Genomic DNA, 5310 nt, shown 5'->3' with positions numbered 1-5310 from the left:
CTTGCCCTGCTTAGTATCTTTCTGCTTTTCCCCTTTTTCCTAGAGAGCTTTCATAGGTAACTTTTTACAATTTAGTAATAAACATTATAATCACTTTTTAAAGTGTCCCTTTTTCTTCAAGAGATTTCTACTAGCAGGCTGAAAGTTAAGAGCTGAGCAGTTCCTGCTGAGATAGAACAAAGGCCACATTTCTTAATCCCTCCCTGTTAGGCTACAGTCAATTGCCTAAGCCAGCAGCTTTTTACCCTCAGAAAGAGCAAGGAATTCTTTAGGACTTTCTAGATGTTAACATCAGCATTTCAGTATAGTTAGAGAGAGCTCGAATTTCTGGAGACCCTCAGACTTTAAAGCCACACCAGAATCCTATTATGTACTCTGTCTCTACCCCCTCCAGACTAGGGGGGAGGGAGGAGCTTCTCACACTTCACTGCCTAAGATTGACTGTCCTGGATCTTGCTTCGTAGATTTACCTTGAACTAAGAGATCTGCATGCCTGTCTGTCTCTTGGGATTAAAGGTATGTACCACCACACCTGGACTTTTAAGCTTTTCTTCACCTAGAACTTGCTCTGTCTCAGGCTGGCCTTGAGCTCAGAGATCTGCTTGACTTTATTTCCTAAGATTAAAGGTGTGTATCACAATGAGTGCATCTAAATTTTGCTGGGTAGGATCTTGCCCCAGAGCCCTTTAATCGGTTATCTCCTAGAATGCATTTCACTTCCTGGTGCCCCTTTAATACTTGAACCATGTATTTTATAATTTTCTTTTCTCAGTTTACTATGCTTGTTTAAAATACTCTTCATGAGACTTAACCAGAGAACAAAGTCTAGGATGGGCGTTTCTGAGACTTCCTTTGTCAACGCAATTAATATAAATCTCTTTACGAATCTCTTTACCTTAGACTCGGGTAGACTCTAAAGACCAGGACAAAAAGCAGACACATTCTTCACAAAAATACCACAAAAACAGTCTCTAGGCCATATATTGAAATTCTCCACTGAAAGTTCTTGGGCCAGGTGCACACAATTCAAATCACTCTCAGTAGCTAAGTCTTCCATATTCTTACTAGGATGGCCCATTAAGCCCCCTTTAAAGCATTCCACTGCTTTCCAAATCCAAAGTCCCCAAATTCACGTTCTTCTAAACAAAAACATTGTCAGGCCTATCGCAGCAATACAAGTCCATGGTATCAGCTTCTGTCTTAGTTAGGGTTTTACTGTTTTGAACAGACACCATGACCAAGGCAAATCTTATAAGGACATCATTTAATTGGGGCTGGCTTACATGTTCAGTTACTCAGTCCATTATCATCAAGGCAAGAACATGGCAGGCATGGTACAGTTAGAGCTGAGAGTCCTACATCTTCATTTGAAGGCTGCTAGTGGAAGACTGACTTCCAGGCAGCTGGGATGAGGGCCTTAAAGGCCACACCTACAGTGACACACCTACTCCAACAAGACTTTACTCCCTAACAGTGCCACTCCTTGGGCTGAGCATATACAAACCATCACAGCCATGAAGATCTCTGAATTCAAGGTTACAGAACAAGTTCTAGGACAAGCAATCTTATGCAGTAAAGGAATTGGAAAACAGAAAGCTAGTGATAATGTCAGAACAAAGGGACCATGTTCCAACCCCAGCAAGAAACAGAACTCAGAAGCTCCAGTCATTTGGCTCTGGCTTTAGAGTCCTGAATAGAATGGACTACTTGGATAATAGATGCTGGTTAGCTGGAGCTAAGTAATTAGCAATGATTAAGAAGAGACCAGCATCACTGAAGTGAAATCTGCGAAATGTTTTATAAAGAAGTTATGTTCCAGAGATAGCCAGTGTTGTACCTGTGCTGCACCTGTACTTGGTAATGTGTAAGAATCACCCAGGTGGTACTGGTTTTGAATGTATAAAAGGATTGTGGAAAACAGCTGAGGCTTGACACTGTGAGGGGCCCTGGAGGGCATTGGTGAAGGTGCAGCCTCAGTTGCAGTTGATGGCCCAGGACTGAAGGAGTAATACAAAATAGTTGAGGCTTAGCATCATGAAGAGAGTGTATAAGAGGCTATTGGTGAAGCCTAGATGCAGCAGAAGATCTCAGTATATTAGAGATGTCAGTACCATAGGGTGGTCAACAACAGCAATAATGGAATGGAGTCAATCACAGCCTAGAGTGCTACAGAGGTCAGAACTGGAGATGTGAATCAAGCCCTTTGGAAGAGCCCAGAAAATCATGTCTTGATCCCAGACATTGAAACAAGAAGCTGTAACATTGAAGTTGCCTTGGAGATCTCAATATGTTCCATATGTGAGAGCCATGGGATATCTGCTGAGGAAAGCTGCTAATACAGAGTAGAACCAGCCCAGGAAAAAGAAATTTGTTGCAGTCCACAAAGATAAAAAAAGAGTTGGAGATCTGAAGACCACCTTGACATCAGACAAGGAGATACAGAGTTTGAAGTTTACCTAGATGTTTTCCTGTCTTGCTTTGGGGATTATAATTGAATGATTGGATGAGTTGCAGAGGAGACTTTTACCTTTAGACTTTTAAGATTGTTGAGACTGCTATAGACTATGGGGACTCTGGAAGTTGGACCAAATGTATTTTGCATTATGCTATGGTTACGTATGGCCCCATAAACTCATATGTTTGAAGAGGCCTATGGGGACCAGGGAGTGGAATGTAATGGTTTTATCTTCTTGGCCAAGGGAATGGCACTCTTAGGAGTTATGACTTTGTTGGAGTGTCAGGAGCCATTTTCCTGTTCCTCTGAAGTTGGGAAAAAGCAGAGTAAATGTCTACCTGCTAGGTAGAGTTAAGGCCCATCAGGGTCTGCTGGCAGATTTTTGGGCCTTTTGACACACGGAATGTTAGGAGGAGATAAACTTGAGGCTCAAGACAAGGGTTTGTATCTTTTATTGACCTTGGTGGAAGGAACTTAGAGGTCTCTGGATAAGAACAGATATCCTGTGAATATGTCAGCAATTGTTTCTTCTAGCTTGTAGATTTGATTCTCACAGCATTGTGGAATATAAAAGGGTTATGCAAAATAAATGGGGTTGCTGCACTATTCAGTGACAAAACTCCCAAATATATTTCTTGCCTTTGTGTCTTTTTTCCACTTTTCTTACCTTTAATCCTATCTCCCCCTACCTCATGGACTGTTCCAAACCTGCAGTGGGGTCTCAGCCATAGTTGCCACCTGAACTGTGGGGCTCTGAGAATTAGGGATCAAGTGAAAGGCACAGCGGAAAAAGTAAGCACTAGGAAAAAGTAAAGGTGAGGTCCCTATTTCTCAGAAATAAAAGTCATAGGAAAGTTCAGAAAAGGGAGCTTAGAAAAAGTAAGGGAGCTCAGAAAAAGGAAAAACCAAAGGAAAAAAATGGGAAATGGAAACAGTCAAATATTTTTCATGCAAATGCTTAAGTATATGCTTCATATTCACAGGGCTAAAGTAGAGTAGCAGCAATTACGTAATTTTTTAGATTCGTGGGGAAGGTTTGTCCTTGGTTTCCTGTGGAAGGTACAATAAATTTAGCAAATTGGAAGAAAGTTGGAGAAAGACTTCAAGACTATTATGATGTGTATGGACCAGGTATAATGCTGGTAGATACCTTTAGTCTCTGGACCTTGATTAGGGATAGTTTAGATCCTAGACATAAGAGACAGAAGTGAGTTTCAGGGAAACAGTACCCATTCAAGAATGCTTCAATGAAGGAGGGAGAAAGTGAAACTAAGCCATCTGCTCCTAACCTGAGCATATATATACTGAGCCAGCATTTGAATTGCCACCTTATCCTCATAAGAGCAGGAGATACCAGATGTGGAAGAGGCTGAGTAGCTGGATGAAGAAGCTACTGAATATCATGGGAAGGAGAGTTCTTTGCCACTTGTTGCCTTGGTGAGTCTGAAATTCCTTCCAAAGATAATGTGAGTTACAGAGAAAGTGCAGCAATTGCAAAATGCTTTCAATTCCTTGTCACGCAAGTACAGCAGTTACAGGCTCACATGGCTCAAGGAAAGTTCTTGGAAGCATCAGAGTGGATTCCAGGGCTGAGAGCTAGGAAAACCCCAAGCATCCTAGCTGGGCTGAACCCTCCCCCCAAGAAGGAAATGTAATGGCAGTAGTGCAAAATAGCCCCATTGTATTACTATATACATTGTATACATTAAAATCATATAAATTATATACGCTGACATATATCATACAAATTAGAACTTATATACATTGAAACACACACACACACACATAGAGATAGAAGATGACCTGTCCTTTGATAAGTACATACATATTCGTACATATGTGTGTGTGTATATAAAATCCACACTAAATATAAATTACACAGAATAAATAGAGATTATATGTGTTAAGTACAATTGATGTACATTAAACGTAAATTATATACTTTATATGAAAGTTATATTGTGAGTTAAAAATGGGGTCCCTCATCCAGCCCAGGGCTCCGGCCGCTGGGCAAGGTGTGATGTGGGAAGTCTGATTGCTTGTCCCATGCCACCGCTGGGTGGGTGTCAGGCTGTGAGAAACTGCAGGACCCCACTCCAGGTGGTGGGGAAGCACAGTCTGAGGTCCCCAAGGACCTGCTATAATTGTTTTGGGGTCCCTGGGCCTACACAGAGGCTGATGATGACAGGTTCTCGGGCTCTAGGACATCCCAGCTGCTGTATGCTGTGGAAGAGCTGAGAACAAAGTGGGGGCCCATAGGCAGACTCTGGTCTGGGGCTGAAGGGAAATGGGCAGGAGGAGGGAGCTCCTGCAGGTTCCTGCTGGGAGGAGAGTCCTTGCAGCTTGCTTGAGTTGGCTTGGCTGGGCAGGCAGCTTGGTGGCAGTGGAAGCAGCTGAGAATGCAGTGAGGCCTTGGGGGAGGTTAGAATCACAGCTTGTTAGGGGAAGACCTGCTCCATTGCTCCAGCACAGCGGATCCTGATGAGAAGAGGCAGTCCATGGTTTTAAGGTGTTTATTGTAGAAAGGCAGAGAGAGGGAGAATAGTAGAGAGCCTGGGCTGGCATTTGTGTTCTTGTAGGGTCTGTTTGACATCTGCCCAGGATCTTCTAGCTTTCATAGTCTCTGGTGAGAAGTCTGGTGTAATTCTGATAGGCCTGCCTTTATATGTTACTTGACCTTTTTCCCTTACTGCTTTTAAAATCCTTTCTTTGTTTAGTGCATTTGGTGTTTTTATTATTATGTTACAGGAGGAATTTCTTTTCTGGTCCAGTCTATATAGAGTTCTCTACGCTTCTTGTATGTTCATGGGCATCTCTTTCTTTAGGTTAGGGAAGTTTTCTTCTATAATTTTGTT

This window comes from Mastomys coucha, chromosome X (genome assembly GCF_008632895.1).
Source record: "Mastomys coucha isolate ucsf_1 chromosome X, UCSF_Mcou_1, whole genome shotgun sequence".
NCBI lineage: Eukaryota > Metazoa > Chordata > Mammalia > Rodentia > Muridae > Mastomys > Mastomys coucha.
The sequence above is the reverse complement of the archived record's forward strand: the minus strand, read 5'-3'. Positions refer to the sequence as shown.